Below are 17,124 nucleotides of genomic sequence, written 5' to 3'. Positions count from 1 at the left end.
ACATTCCAGTGAACTGCTGTTTATTTGTAAGGCATTGATGTCTGCTAGATTAAGATTTAATTACACTAGTTAGTTTGCAATGTTTAATAAACAGGCAATTGCTCAACATTTTGAACTGTATTTGTTGCCGCATCAAGTGAGCATGACTGAACTGTCTTAATACAGCACTTGGAATTGTGGGAACATTCTTCAACAAAATGTTTTTGTCAAAATTCTTTTCATCTTACATTTCCCTATTAAGGATACATAAGCTAAAAAGTCATCATATTTTTTCATGTTGTATATGGTTCTTTCTCTAAAAAACAATCTCTTCAATAGCTTTTGAAAGACAAGTGGATAAACATTGATAAAGAAAAAAAATTAAAGAGCATGGGGAATGGATAGGGGAATGAGGCTCAGTAGATGGCTCTTTGAAGAGCTGACACAGATATGAAGTTCCCAACGGTCTCCGAATGTGCTGTAAAATTCTATGGGCAGAATTTTGCCCTTGATGGGCGGGCGGGCTCCACTGGCTCGGCAGCCAATCGTCACCACCGAACCAGGCCCCGCCGCCATTTTAAATAGGCGGGCCAATTAGCCAAATAGGCTTCCTGTGCAGGGGGTGGGAGGGATTCAAGGCATTCCCCAACTGCCAGAGTGCTTTCTTTCACACATGCACATGAATGAGCGCTGTCTCAGGGAGATCGCTGAAAGGCTGGCAAATATAAAAAATAGAACAATAGAAAATTCATTAACATGTCCCCCTCATGTGAAAATGTCACACAAGATGGAACATGTAAATGAAATAAACAAAAAATTTATTAAACCTTTTTAAAGCCGCTATCAAACCTCAGTCCACCACTGGATGAGGTTTGTAAAATAAATCACCCACCCACCTGCCCGTTGGGCCCGTGCGCTGAGCCGAAGTTGGCATGGGCCCCTCAAAATCATCGACGATTGGCAAGTTAAGGGCCTTAATGAGGCCTTTAATTAATGGCGGGCATGTGTCCCGCTGCATAGCGCACCTGCCGACCGAAATATCATGAAGCCGCGCACTGACGTCAGGTCGCTCGCGCAACATCAGCACATGGCATTTTAAGCGCTGGCGGGCGGACTCCACCACCCGCACAACAGCCAGAAGATTCTGCCCTATGAATCTATGTGGTGGAAAATTCCTGCCGATAATTTATACACATATCTTGGTAATGTAATGAAAGAAGTTCCAGCCTCTAGTGATTGGCCTAACATCTCCAGTCCCTTTAATCAACATTCATAAATAACAGTTTTGCTATAACAAAGTCACTGGACCTTCCAGTGACACGAGGCTAAGCAGCTCACTCATGGGGGGATTTCTCCCCCCGTTGTGGGGGATTGTGCAGGGGATGGGCATGGACCATTTTACATGGGCGGGCCAATTAATGATGCACACCCGGAATCGCTGAGCACTCCCTGTGTGGGTGGAGGGGTGCTCCCCTGAGTCGGGAGTGCGTTCTTTCATGCATGTGCGCAAAAAGGGATACGTTTTAAGTTTGAAAAATTTTTAAAAAGAAAAGAAAAATTTAAGACATGTCTGCTCATGTGACAGTGTCACATGACTGGGACATGTCAATGAACTTTAAGGAAAACCTTTATTTAATTTATAAACCCTTCATGAAACCTCATCCCGCCCGTGGAAGAGGTTCCATGAAAAATACGAAGGCCACCTGGGCTCTTCACCTGCCCACCAACCTTAAGGTTAGATGGGCAGCTTCCTCAATAAGTTTAATTAGTTAATGGCCTTAACAGGCCTTTGACAGTTTGGCGATGTGCAGCCGAGTCGGCTGTGCGCCTGCCGATCTGAAAATCTAAATGATGCGCAGTGACATCGGGACACATGCCCAACGCCACCCCGCGTCATTTTATACCTCATCGAGCGGGCCCTGCCCCCGCTCGCTGAGCCGAAAATTCTCCCCATGAAGTTCGAAACAACCCTTTTACTGTTACACATGTTACTGTTGACTCCACAGCCCTGACAAATGGCTTAAACCAATTGCCAAGAATTTCCTCTGGACCTCTCCTGTTCTGCTGCCATAACTTTGGTAAAATGAACGCGAGCACGGCTTCTGCCAAACTTCTGCCAAAGTTATGGTGGCGCAGCCTGATGGAAGTCCAGGCAACAGTCTCAGGTCTCCTGAGGAAACCTCAGTTACTATGCAGCATTCTACCCAACTACTATTCTATCCTTTCACAAGAAGGAGCAAGATGCTCATTGTACAAAAGCAAAATATACTGTGGAGGTTGGAAATCTGAAATAAGAACTGTAAATGCAGGAAATACTTAACAGGGCAGACAGCACCTGTGGTGAGATACAGTTAATGTTTCAGTTTGGTGACTTTTCGTTAAAATGTTAACTTTGTGTCTCTCTCCACAGAGAAAGAACTGACCTACTGAGTATTTTCAGTAGCTTCTGTTTTTATTTCATTCTTATAGTGACTGAAGAATAACTATTTCTGTGTGTTTGTGGTAATGGGGAGTGGGGAAGGAGTTGGAGCAGCAAGACAGAGATACCACCTTTGTGCAATATTTCCTGCGAGCAGTATTCCCACAGAGACCACTCTCTTTACAATCTCCAAAAGTTATATATCCTTAAAAACTACATTTTATGCCTTGTTGTGTTGCTATGAGACACTCTTTAGATGTTAATTCACAAGAACAATAGTTCCAGGTACCTTGTATATTAGAACAGTAGCAGGAAAATTATCAAAAGCACCTGTATGGGTCAGAGTTCAGTCTAGAACAACAATTTCAATTTTTTGGCATCTTTAACGTAATGAAATGTTCCAAGGTGCTTCACAGGAACATTATAAAACAAAATACATCAGGAGATTTTAGGCCAGATGGCCAAAAGCTTGGCCAAAAAGGTAAATTTTAAGAAGTGTCTTAAAAGGAGGAAAATGAGATAGAAAGACAAAGAGCTGTAGGGAGGGTATTCCAGAGCATTTCTTAACTCGATCACGAGTTGTGGACGTCGCTGGCTAGGCCAGCATTTACTGCCCATCCCTATTGCCCTTGAGAAAGTGGTGGTGACCTGCTTTCTTGAACCACTGCAGTCCATGTGGTATGGGTACACCCACAGTGGTGTTAGGGAGGGAGTTCTAGGATTTTGACCCAGCAACAGCTATGGATCAGCGATATATTTCCAAGTCAGGATGGTGTGTGGCTTGGAGGGGAACTTTCAGAAGGTGGTGTTCCTATGCATTGCTGCCCTTGTCTTTCTAGGTGGTTCATAGGTTTGGAAGGTGCTGTTGAAGGAGCCTTGGTGAGTTGCTGCAGTGCATCTTGTAGGTGGTACACACTGCTGCTACTGTGCATGAGTGATGCAGGGAGTGAATGTTGAAGCTGGTGAATGGGATGCCAATAAATGGGCTGCTTTGTCCTGGATGGTTTCGAGCTTCTTGAGTGTTGTTGGAGCTGCACTCATCCAGGCCAGTGGAGAGTATTCCATCATACTCCTGACTTGTGTCTGGTAGATGGTGGACAAGCTTTGGGCAGTGAGAAGGTGAGTTACTCTCCACATAATTCCTAGTCTCTGACCTGCTCTTGTAGCCATAGTATTTATATGGTTGGTCCATTTCAGTTTCTGAACAATGGTAACCCAGAAGATGTTGATAGTGGAGGAATCATCAATGGTAATGCCATTAAATGTTAAGGGGAGATGGTTAGATTCTCTTTTGTTGGAGATAGTCATTGCCTGGCATTTGTGTGGTGTAAATGTTACTTGCCACTTATCAGCCCAAGCCTGAATGTTGTTCAGGTCTCACTGCTTAGGGACATGGACTGCTTCAGCATCTGAAGAGTTGCAAATGGTGCTGAACATTGTGCGATCATCAGCGAACATCCCCACACACAGCCACTAAAGGAAATATATCTTACCTTGTCTAATCAGACTGGGGCTGTTAAACAGTGTTTCTCTTAAAATGCATAATTTCACACTTATCTGCATTAAATTGCATTAGTTTGCACCTGCCATGCATCTGCCCTTTTCAATCTATCTACAACTCTCTGAAGTCTGCTACTATCCTGCTGACTATTTTCTATGTTTCCAAGTTTTATAACATCTGTAAACTCTGAAATTGTATTCCCGAGTTGCAAGTGCACGGGTGGGATTTTCCTCTGTGCACTGAGTGCGGTGGTGAGAGGAAAAAGAGGTGTTTTCCCCACCAGCCGCAATGGTGGGTTTTCATGCTGTATTGATGCTTCCCACCTCAGAAATTTGCATCTGCAGGAAACACATCGTATCGTGGTCTGGCCGCCTCTGATTTGCCCTCCCCGCTGTGACCTCAGTGGATCCTGGCTCTGAGCACCATATTCAAACTGCACCTTTCTCAATGTCTGCATCCCAGGACTGCTCCAAAAGAGAGATGGCCCCCAAAGCAAAGAAGTTTGCAGCGCCCAAGTTTAGTGCCACCTCGCTGGGCTGCCTTCTGGACAATGTGGGAGCCCGCCAGCAGGTGCTATACACCCGTGATGGCCAGTGGAGGTTCACAAACCTCTTAACTGCGGCCTGGGAAGCTGTGTCCACAGTGGTGAGTCCAGTGCTGCACAGAAGAGATCAGCCATCCAGAGCAGAAAGGGGATGAATGATCTCACCCATTCCGCCAGGGTAAGTCAACCAGCTCAGCACTCTCAACTTTCCACAGAGTGCAACATATGAAGGAGGAGTCCGTCTATGTTCAGTCTGAGGTTATAACACCGGCATGCCAGTGCACAAAGGTCAACGCTGGTAGGATGCCCGCTGCCATCATCAACTCACACACTCACATGCCCAGCAGACATTTGCTGGATGATGCTCCATAGGGATCTCATACATTGCCTGTTCAAGGGACAACCACACTTACTCTCTCACACACATCTTCACATCTCCAACTGGGCTCATATCCTGTGCTGTTCGAGTCCTCATCCCATGCACAGCCCCACTCTCCACCCATACAAGGCAGGCATCCTTATCCTCTGGCTTGTCTTGTGTCCTGCTCTCAATCTCTCCAAGTGTCTTTATGCAGGACAAGCTCACCCATAATAGAAGGGAGAGATCCCAGACCGGTGGAGGAATGGCAGAGATAAAATCCCTCAGCACCTTTGAAGAGCGGACTATTGAGCTAGCCAAAGAGGACTGGGACCACTCATGTTGTGACAGTGAGGATGGCGATGCACAATGAAGTGAAAGTCTTGCACCAGCTGATGCTCAGACAAAGACTCTGTGAGTCCAGTGCCCTGTTTTCGAGTCACCTGCCATACATTAATTTTCTCTGCTCTCTTTCATAGGGACCTCTGGAAAGCACCCCAGGTACACCAGGAGCGAAGACCTCATCGCCAGCCCTGAAGACAGCTCGGACGAGGATGCTGTAGAAATGCATGCACAGAGCACACCCACACCCTCCCTCAGAGCAGAAACACACACCTCCGTGGGGCTTGGTTCTAGAACAGTCTCGAGATCACAATCTGGTGAGCACAGCACACAACCTGGTGAGCAGCAGGTGGAGCAGAGACGTCCGAGGTAGCTGGCACTCGGAGGACTCCTGGAGGCCAGGGTTCTGCTGAGTCCGAGTCAGATGACGAGCCTCCTGACTCAGCCCTAATTCAGTTGGTGAAACTGACAGTCAGGGGAATATCAGGAAGAGCTGTCAGCTGCTTTCCACAGAGTGCAACATATGATGGAGGACTCCGTCCGCGTTCAGTCTGATGTTATAACGCCGGCATGTCAGTGCACAAAGGTCAATGCTGGTAGGATGGTAGCTGCCATGGAGACCTTGGTCCAGGAGACAGCGTCTGTGCTGTTGCAGGAGTTGCACTCTATCACTGTAGGTATTGGTGGCATCCAGCAGTGGTTACACAAGAGTGGGCCAGGGCACCTCAATTTCATTCCAGCTGCCCATTTCCCTCAAGGAGTCAGCCTGGGGCCCTTGGGCATCCATAGGGAGGAGGACCAGCAGCTAGACTCCCCGAGGCCATTCACCCAGGTGGCTTTGGGAGGGTCTAGCTGATCCCAATCCCATATTCTTGTAACTCCATCACCTCCAACTCCATTGGCCGAGGAGGGTGCACCTGCCCCACAGCAGAAGACCCAAAGTAGGCCTGGGCCCTCTGGATCTTGGCCCTCCAGAGGATGCCCTCCAAAGTCATCACAGACAACAGGGTATAGCAGCCAGTAGGCTGCCTCCACCTCCACTGTGGATGTTGGAGATGCACCAGGATAGGATTAGGAAGATTAAGAAATATTAGGAGCACAATGGTGGCAGGAGTGTTCACCATATGTGTATGCTTCTCAACACTGTAAATAAAAAGGCACCCATTTCACATCTCCTCTTGTGTATGCCTCTTCTTTCTGCTGAGCTGTGCTGTAGTCAATCAGGTATAAAACCATGGTCCCTCCCTGCACTTATGGCAGATGTTGCTATCATATGCCACTGTTCGATGTTGCCTGCACCATCTCACCACAGTGTGTGCCCATTCTCAGATCATTGCTGAAGACAGTGAATCCTCATCCTCAATGTAAAGTGTTACTTGTGTAAGGCACCTCATTCACATGTTTTGCCGGGTCATGTCATCTTCATTCTTGGCTGTGTAAGATTGAGGCTGAGGAGTTCACCCAACGTGTCTGCATTCTTGAAAGGTGAAGGTGTACTGTAGAAGGCTGTAGAAGGATAGATGTGGAAAAACCTGGAGATGGAGATAAGTTCCTGGAATTCCACATCCTCACTGTCATCTGGCAGGGTTTTCAGTCTATTAGTCTATTCTCAGAACTCGTGCATGCTCTTTCCCACTTTGTGCATTGCTGACTCTCCGAGTGTAAGCTCACCAATAAGTGTGAGCACCTTCTCGCCTCAATGTGCTGGAGATCTGCCCATCATGTCTATGTTATTGTCTTGGCACTCGAGGCTACAACATTGAGCATTTCCCATCTTGTAGTTGCCTGTATGGTGCCCACAAGGATCCCATCACAATGTAGGGATGCAGCGCTGGGCCATGTGTTTGTCTTAGCTTCCTCTCACCTAAACCCCTGCCAAGGTCAGAGATAATAAATCCAAATGGTAAAGTGTTGCCACTCAGTGGAGCCTTTGAGCATGATCTCAATGTGCATATGTTAGCTTGATAGCAAGACCATTCTGAAGGCAGCTATGAGCTAGGAACATAATGAAGCTGATGTGTGCTCCTTATTGTCAGCGAGGTGTTAACTTGAGGGCTTGATGATGTGTTTGCATTTCTGAGTTTGCAAGGGCCAGGGCTGCCCATTAGGGGAGACTGTTTGTGTTAAAGAGGAGGCATATTGATGTATGGCGGGCAAGTGTGTGAATATGGTCATCCTGAAGAGCTCCACCTCCATTGAAAGGCCTGGCTAAACGCAGGCCCGCATCTCTAATTGAGAGTGCCGGAAATGAATGCGATGGATACGAAGGTGAGCCAGAGGACAGAGTGATCTCAAAGTGGTGCAACACCTGCAGAATCCTCAGCTGCCTTGGCACAAGTGCCAACTATTAGTAATGATCGAGGTTACACAGACTGTGTTGTTCTGTTGCTGGAGATGGATCTCCTTGAGGACCTTTGTCAGGCTGAAGACATATTGCTAAGAGCCCACTAAGTTTTGTAGAACAGCTCCAGCCTCTTGCTGGCTACCATCGTGACTGGGATGCTGGAGACACGCTTGAAGAGGCAGCACCTTCTGATATGCAATGCTGGGACGCCCTCCTCCAGTTAGCACCTCATCTCAGCAAGGACTCCTGTTCCCAAGGCTTCATCATCCTTCAAAGGATCAGGACAATGTGAGCCTGATGTGTAACTGCTCACTCTCAGATCAATGTGGATGGTTGCAATTAAGAGGGATAGCAATGCTGGTGTTCATGTTGGCCCATGATGGAGAGAACTTGTATAGGATGAAACTCAGAACTATTTGTCATCCTCCTTGTGGAATCTGGTGGCTATGAGAGCCTCACGTGCACAGCTGCCTCATCTGGCCTGTGCTAAGGCCTCTTTTCCCACAGCTTCATCTTCCTTGAACTCGTCACCCTTATCCCTTTCTATGCTTTCCTCATCGGAGGAGACATGCAGCCCCTCCATGTCGGCAGCTGCCAAGCCCTCCCTCCTTTGCAGCACCAGGGTGTGCAGGACACAACAAACCATAATGGTCCATGAGACCCTCTGGGGAGTGTACTGGAGCGCTCCGCCTGATCCAAACAGGCATCGGAATCACATCTTTAAGATGCCGATGCTCTGCTCTACCAATGTTCGGGTAGTACTATGAGCATCATTGTACCTTCTCATTGCTGCATTTTCTTGCCACCGCATAGGCGTCATCAGCTACATTCTTTGCGGGTACCCTTTGTCACCAATGATCCTACCCTGCATCCTGTGTGGTCCCTCGAAGATGTCTGGGATCTGCGATCTATTGAAGATGTATGAGTTGTGGCATTTTCATGGGCATCTTGTGCAAACTTGCATGATCTGTTTCTTGTGGTCACACACCAGCTATGCACAGAGCTTTCCTGTAGATATATTGGAATGCCTGTTGCCAGGGAGCTTTTCCCTGCACCCGAGTGCAGTCAATGGCACCCTGCATCTGTCAGGATTCGGAAATAGCAGCAAAGCCCAGTGCTCTGTTATCCTGGCTAGCTTGATCTCGTAATTGTGGGCCTTGGCAAAACAGACGTATGTGACCTCCTGTGTGCACTTGTGGGTGAAATCTTGAGAAATGCCACAGAGGTCCCCAGTGGAGCCCTGGATGGAATCACTCACATAGAAGTTAAGATCAGAGGTGATTTTCAGGGCCAGTGACCCAGTCCCCATGGGACCAACTCCTGCAGAACGTGGCAGATGTGAGCCACCACATGCCTGGATGTGGAGACATTCGCAACACTGACTCTCGTTCATCTGGAGAAAATACATGCATGTTCTATAGACCCTAAGGCTTGGGAGGCGCCTACGCACATCGTTTTCCTGAGCCTCATCCACTGCATCTGGAACAGGCCCTCCTGCCCTTGATCATCAGGGTGAAGCCCCTCGCCTTGGCGAGCCTGGTGCTGCTGTCTCAATCTCCTCCACCTTCTCTCCTGCCTGTGTGTGATTATGCAGGTTGCAATAAATGCAGCTTCCATCTTCCTGAAGGTCTCCTCTCTGCAGGATCAATGAGAAGATATGAGTGAGCGTCTGCCTTCAATGGTCCTATTTCTGTCCATCACTTGCGAGTGACTATGGATTCAAGGGCTTGGTATCTGTGTCAGCCACATATTGCCCACTGAAATCCTGGCCAGCATAATGTCCATTTCAAGGATCACATTATCCTCCCCCCAAACACCCCCACACCCTTTTCACATGACCAACTGCAATGAGGTTGCTTTAACCAGGCACTTGGATATTGTTTATAAGACTACACTTGTTCGAATTTAGATGACGGGAAAATGTTTAGCGAGGAAGTGAGATTATCTCAAGGGGAACTGGGACTTTCCATATGTGAACCTGTCGGTGCCAGGATTCTGAGCTCTTGCTTTTAACGTACTGGTCTGGTTTGTCCAGTTGCCCATTTGCTCTTGACTTCATTCTCGCTTTGGGGAGAACAAAAGGTTATTAACAGGAGATCAATTAGTGGCAGGATTCAAGATTAGTCTCGCATGAATGAGCTTCATTGTTTAACTCTCTGATTTCCTGCATTGTTATTGAAAGGCTTCGAGCATTTCCCAGTAGTGCATCTTTCCTCATTTAGCAAGTCACAGGTCAGTTGTGTATCCCTTTAATCGGACACCCCAGTACAGTGCAGCCCACCTCCTCGAGACCCTCAGGGCCCTGCCCACCTGTGATTTTTTCTCATTTTTCATTTCTACTGTGCCATCGCTTCAGGTTTCAAGATGGTGGTGCTGAGGTTTCACTACCAGACCAATTTGGACCCCTCCCATCGTCCTGGAGGAGGATAGTGTTCAGGTTTCCCTCCCTCCAATAACTTTCAGTCCTCTCTCTATAATCCTTAATCCCATTGCGATGGTGGTGGATATCCCTGTATTACCCCCTAAATCATTTGAGCTGGCTGTGCCTATGCTCCATATGGACCTTACCCCACCTCATCCTATGAGGCCTATTGCACAGTGACATATAGAGACCCAGCTGCCCCATGAGACCTTCAAGTGCTCCTACACTACCTTGTCCCAATCCACAGGCTGCAGGTACCTCCCCTGACTATGAGTGTGCCACCTGTGGCCCAGTATTAAGCCAGAGACCTTCCAGACTGACACCCGTGAAGTTACTACCAGAACTTGCACACAACACACTGGGCACAACTGACACTGGATAACGTGCCCTCCTCCTTCCTACACTGGGACAAGGGCAGTCTTTGCAAGCTCAGCAATGTAAACTGAAGCAATTCTTCACTCCGCAACCCTCCCATTTTTGGCTGCAAACTCTCTCCCCATTGTGAACGTGAGGACGATTCCATCCCACACCGCCCCCCCCAAGTCATGTGTTAGAGTGCAGCCCTCCCCATTCTCTCCACCCCAGTCAAGGCCTTGCCCTGCAGCCCCTTGTCTTGCCCCTGCCCGATCTCCTCCTGGTCTCCTCCTGCAATCCCCCTCCAGCATTGACCCCTCACCCTGCTGCAATCGACAACCCATTCCCCCCTCACCACACATAGGGCCTTGCCTTTGAAAGCTCCCTGAAAGCAATGTGATACTGCCGTGAAACCTGGCGCAGAATCTGAGATGCAGTGAGTGCTGCTCAATGCAAGGTTGCCAAACAAAGCTCAAATTCATGAGCGAAGTGCAGGTCGCTAGGTACACGCCTCTTATAAGCGATTGTGAAACACGCCAGTTTAATAAGCTGCTGGGGTGGCCTATAGATCCTATAGATTGATTCCAGCAAGGGTCCTTTATAATGAGCATTCATGACATTCAAATCTATTCAAATTGTGTCCCCAGCAAGGCAACACCCACCACCATTAAGGTCTGAAGCAGATGATCGCAATCTGTTTTTACGCTGACAGCAAACTGATTTTCCTGATCCCGCAATAATTTCCACTCCCGCCCGCCATAATGCCTGCCGGGGGGAGGAGCGGAAAATCCTGGCCCACGTCATTTATATATAGTAAGAAAAGTAATGGTCCTAATACTGACCCCTAGGGGACCCCACTGCATACTTCTCTTCTGCCAGAAAAAACATCCATTCACCTCTCTGCCTCTTTCCTACCCAAGTCACCACCATCCTGTTAATACTTTCTGAGGAAGTCTGTTATGAGGTAGTTTATCAAATGCCTTTTGAAAAGTCCATATATACAGAATCTACCGCACAACTTTCACTGACCTCTGTTATTTTATCATGGATCTCAGTCAGGTTAGTCAATCTTAATATATCTTTACAATAAGCGCTGGCTGTACCTTATTAACCTACAGGGCACAAGTCAGGAGTGTGATGGAATACTCTCCATTTGCCTTGATGAGTGCAGCTTGAAGACCCCTCAAGAAGCTTGACACCATCCTGGACAAAGCAGCCCGTTTGATTGGCACCACATCCACAAACATTCACTTCCTCCTCCACTGACGCATAGTAGCAGCAGTGTGTACCATCTACAAGATGCACTGCAGAAACACACCAAGGGTCCTTAGACAGCACCTTCCAAACCCACGACCACTACAATCTAGAAGGACGAGGGCAGCAGATAGATGGGAACACCACCACCTGGAAGTTCCCCTCCAATTCACTCACCACATTTACTTGGAAATATATCGCTGTTCCTTCACTGTCACAAGGTCGAAACACTGGAACTTCCTCCCTAACAGCACTGTGGGTGTACCTACACCACATAGACTGCAGCGGTTCAAGGAGGCAGATCACCACCAACTTCTCAAGGGCAATTAGGGGTGGGCAATAAATGTGGGCCTAGCCAGCGAAGCCCTCATCCCGTGAATGCCTAAAAAAGAATTCTCCAAGTGGAAATTAATTTTGTCTTTGGCATTAGGGTTGCCAACTCCAGTTCGACATTTTCCGGGAGGTGTTGGTGGAAGTGACATCATGGAATTTCAGCAGCGTGGCTGAGCCCATCCAGTGGGTAACGTCCAAAGCCCCGGACATTAGCACGTGAGCCCAGTCATTGAGTGCGGGCAGTGAGTGACATTATAGTCGAGTTGAACCTACTTCTTATCTGACCTTTATACATGGACTTTCCATCACATGCCTTGATCATTCCCAGCATTGAAAAAAACTGCTGTTTTTAAAAATGTTCACATTAACCAGGCACGGCTGTGCCTAGATACCCCTTGGAACCATGATCAGCAGTGACCCTTTAAAGCAGCTGCTGCCGAACCCTCGTCCCCCTCTCCATTCAGGCCCCATTCTCTCTGCTTTTCCACCCCCCCTCACCACCCCCTGACACACACACAAACACACTACAATCCCCTGAGCACAAACAAGCCCCAGGCACTGACAAGCAGCCGCCTCGGGTCCCGGCTGAGCCTCCTCCCTCCTGATGGTCACTAGCATTGTAACATTTGCTGCTCCTGCTAACAGTGTTGCTGCAAATGGAACCCGAGTCTGGGCAGAGCGAGCCACCAGCGTGTGCTTCCATCCCAGGACCATGGCCTTGTGCCTCGTGCCTGCACCCTGCAGGAGCACTGATTTCCCCCACCCACTCACACTGCACTCACCTCACAAGCCGGGGCAACTGCTGAGAGGACCTCCAAGCCTACTACTGAGCAAGCCAGCAGCTAGACACATGACAGTCACCATTCCATTACTCATGCATACTTTTCTCTACAACTACTTGTGAAAGCTTAGCCTTTAACCTCCCCAGTGAGAAAAAACAGGCAACGACATTTATGAGTGCACTACGCGTGTGTGACCCACACCAGTGCCAGTTTATGACATGTTTATTTGCCTAAAATAACATTTCAAAATCTCCCAGATTGCTTTCAGTAGCCTCAGGGAAATTGATGCCGATTTCAGGAGACTGCCAGCCATTCTGGGAGGGTTGGCAACCCAACTTGGCAATGATCCTTGGTCATTCTCCCGACATTGATGTTATACTGATTCACCTGTAGTACCAGGCTTACTGCACAAGCGTTATTTGAAAGGGTATAACATTTACAATTCTCCAGTCCTCTGGCACCACTCCCATATCCAAGGAAAATTGAAAGGTTGGAGTCAGAGCTTCTGCTATCTCCATCTCACTTATTCTTCCAGCAGCCTATGATGAATCCCATCTGTGCTGGATGCATCTCAACTTTGAGAGATGCTAACCTATTCAGCACATCCATTCTATGTAACTTCTATTCTATCCAATATCACTGCTCCACTCTCCTTAACTGCAATATTAACTTCATCCTCTTCTTTAGTGAAGGCAGGTGTAAAATATTCATTCGGTACCTCAGTCATTCCCTATGCCTCCATAAGAAAATGTATTTGCCCCTAATCAAGCTCATCATTCCTCTAACCATACTTTTACTTTTTATGTGTTAATAAAAGATTCTTGAGTTCCCTTTTATGCTATCCAGTAATCTTTTCTCATTTTATCTCACTGATCCTCTTATATGATTTTCCAATTTCCCACTGTCGTCTCTCTATTTTGCCTGTTTGCTATTGTATTCTGTATATTTGCCATAAAATCCCTTTTTAAGCATTCTGTTAGCCTTTATTTTCTTTGTGATCCAGGGGAGCTCTAGCTTTGGATTCCTGATCTTTCTTTTGAATAGGAATATTCCTGGTTTGCACCTGAATTAACGGCAAAGACCTGCCATTGCTCACCCAGTGTTTTCCTGGCCAATCTTACTTTCCAGTCTAGCTGTGCTAGATCTCTTCTCAAGTCACAGAAAGTGGTTCTCTTCCTGTTGAGCATTTAACCTTTGATTTTTCTTCGTTTCCATAGCTACTCTAACCATATAATGATCACTATTGCCTAGATGCTCCCCCTGCAACACACTTCACTTACCCTACTTCATTCTTAGAACTTGATCCAAATAGATTCAGTGCCGAATTTTCCGTACCCATTGAGATTGGGCATCATGGAGGGCGTGAGCAGTCAGTATTGCTAGGAAGGCCAAAAATCGGTTTCACAACATTGTGAAACCAGTTTGTGATCATCCGCTCCACCAGTCAATGACAGGCCACATTTCCCTCCACCAGACATCAGGAACGTCATTTTAATACATCTGGATCTAATTATAAGCCCTGCACATCAGAATCATCACCCCCATGCTGGAAGACGTGTTTTGTAGCTGAACTTCAAGGGAAATTCGGAGGTGACTGCTCACTAACATTGTGCAGTGCTCAGGAGGGTTGCCTTTTCGACTTCAAGGTTGAGGCACTGTGCTTTCAGGAGAGGGCCCAGGCAATTTGCTTTTCCCTGCTGGCTGACAGGGCAAGGGCTGCACTATGGCTGGGGTGAACTTGGGAGGGTTGGGGTGCAAGGCAACATGGTCTGAAGGTAGTGCTCGAGCACATGTGGTGGGGTGGGAGGGAAGTGGCCACGCATCAGGGAAACCTTATGTAAAGCGACCATTCCTCCGCAGCTGAGACAGTTCAGGCACAGCTGCATTGACGTGTGTGGAGTCAGGTCTTGAGCTTATCTGCCCACTCAAGCAATGCAGAGGCATGAAAGTTCCACCAAATGATCCAGAACGTTTCATGCCTCAGGCACAGACTTCAAACCAATAAGCGTTTTAGTGGACTGCAGAGCAATTGGACGACTGCTCACGTTGTTCAATCTCCTTGCTGAAGCTGGGTCCTGTAGCAGTCACTGCTGGAGGTTCTCACAGCCCCTTGTAATGTCAGCATCCCGGTTTGGACCAGTTTCCCCCCATGGTTCAAGGTAACAGTGCAGCCTTGCAGTGTGGGTTAGGAGAATGCCTGTGCCTGAGCTGAGAGCACATTGTGCAGTCCAGTGGCCGAAGTTGCCGCCAATTGGTCGAGTGGAGTGGGATGGGGTGGGTGGTGTTTTGGGCAGCCATGCAGAGAGACGGTACAATGAGGCTCATGCTGCCACTCACAATTTGGTGGAGTGAACCTTCGGGACGTTGAAAATGAGGTTCTGGTGTCTGGACTGGTCTGGTGGAGCCCTGTAATACTGTGCACAAAGACTGTCAAGCACCATTGTCACCTGGTGCACCCTTGACGAGCTGGTGCTGCAAGGGGAGAGGAGCTGCCTGAGGAGGAGATGTAGGAGCTGCATGCCCCCTCCGATGAGGAGGACATCGACGGGGGGAAGGGTGAAGAGGTCCCTGAAGATGAGGATGACAGCAATGAGACCATTGCACTGGCAGCAAGGCAGGTGCATTCTGGAGGCCCCCATAGCTGCTAGATTCATGGAGGTTGATGACAACATGCAGTGAGGAAATACCAGAGATCCTCACATTGCATCTGTGAACGTTTGACTCTAGCCTGGCTGACGTCAGTGCACATACCCTCTGTGCTAAGGGTCCTGTCATGGAGATTCAGTGGATGCCCATAGTCCCTATATACCAAGAGGATGATGACAACATGCAGTGGGGATGCTCCATAGATCCTCACATTGCCTCTGTAAATGCCTGATTCCTGTCTGGCTGATGGCAGATCGCTTGTGCTCTGTGAACAGGGCCATATCATGGAGATGCAGCAGGGAAACTTTAACTTCTCCTGATCCTATGGCCTCCTTAGTGAGCTGAACCTTTTAGGACCGCACTGTCACCGGACACAGATGCTGATGAGACAGTGGGACAGCTGCACCTCAAACGCGCTGAGAGCACACAGAGAAAATGAAGGAACTCTGTGGTGCCAGCCCAGGACACTCTGGCAGCAGTGACAAGCCCCATCGAGGTGCTGGCATGACTGATGTGTCCAGTGACTGTGAAGGTGCAACATCAGTGTGCTGGGAAGGTTGCACAAAGCACAGGGAAAAAGCCCTGGACTGAGACACCTGCCTTTATCTTTCACATCTGAGTGACACAAACACTGCTCATCATAACAAGGAGCCATAGGCAAGGAGACATTCCTGAGAGTTTATTTATAATAGTGAACATTATGTACAAGGAATCAACATCCATGCTCAGGCTGTGCAACTACATCATCTTAACCTTTCTAACCCTGCTGCTACATCTTGGTGCTCACCTGACATCTACAGAGGAGGTGGAGGCAGCCTGCTGACTGCTACGCCCTGTCTTTAACTTGGCAGGTGTCCTATGGAGGGCCGAAACCTGGAGGTCTCCGGCCAGCTTGTGGGGTCCTGCTGTGTGGCAGTGGCACCTTCCTCAGCCTGTGGAGCTGGAGCTGCTGGGGTCACAGGGAGAGGGGATTTGAAAGGGCCAAACAATCCCGGAGTCACCTAGGTGGATGGCCCCGGGTGTGCGCCTGCTGATCCTCCTCCCTATGGGTGACCGAGGGTCCTGGCTGACTCCTTGAGAAGAAGGGGTAGCTGGAGTGAAATCGAGCTGTCCCTCATCCCTCTCGTGTACACACTGTTGGAGGCCAACTATGGTGTCAGTGATGGAACTATGTCCTGGACCAAGATCTCCATGGCAGCTGCTATCTTGCCAATGTTGATCTCGGTGCATTGGCATGAAGGCGCTATCACCAAGACTAAAGGCGGACAGATTCCTCCATCGTGCCTTGCAATCTGAAGAGTGCAGCTGTCATCCTTCCTAATGTTCCTGTGATTGTCTTTGAAGCTCCAACAACTGATTGAGGACCGAGTGCAGAGGCTCATCATCTGACTCGGACTCAGCAGGTTCCTTTCCTCCAGCAATGCTCCGAGTGCCAGCGACCTCGGTTGTCCCTGCCTCCGCCTGCTGTGGAACAGATTGTTTGTTGTGCTCCCTGGATAGTGAACCCGGGCCTGCTGGACATGACGGTCCCATTGAAGTATGTGTCGCTGCGCTGGTGGAGGGTGTAGGTGAGTGCTGTGATGGTCCCTCGAGGGTGCTGTCCTCAGGGTCCTCACCCGAGGTGCTGTTGGCGCTGGTGCCGGGACCAAGCTTGCCTGAGGGTGATGTGGCAGATGTGCCTGTGAGAGAAAGAGGAGATTATTAGTGCATGGCCGCTGTGATACACAGTACAGTGGACTCACAGTTCAGTAACCAAAGGGATGATCTGGTGCATGATCTTCACTTGGATGCCTGGTGCCGACATTGCTGTCACCACAGGAAGGGTCCACGTTTCCACATTCTCTCT

This window comes from Carcharodon carcharias, chromosome 23, assembly GCF_017639515.1.
Source record: "Carcharodon carcharias isolate sCarCar2 chromosome 23, sCarCar2.pri, whole genome shotgun sequence".
In the NCBI taxonomy this organism is placed as follows: Eukaryota; Metazoa; Chordata; class Chondrichthyes; order Lamniformes; family Lamnidae; genus Carcharodon; species Carcharodon carcharias.
This window is presented reverse-complemented; position numbering follows the sequence as displayed.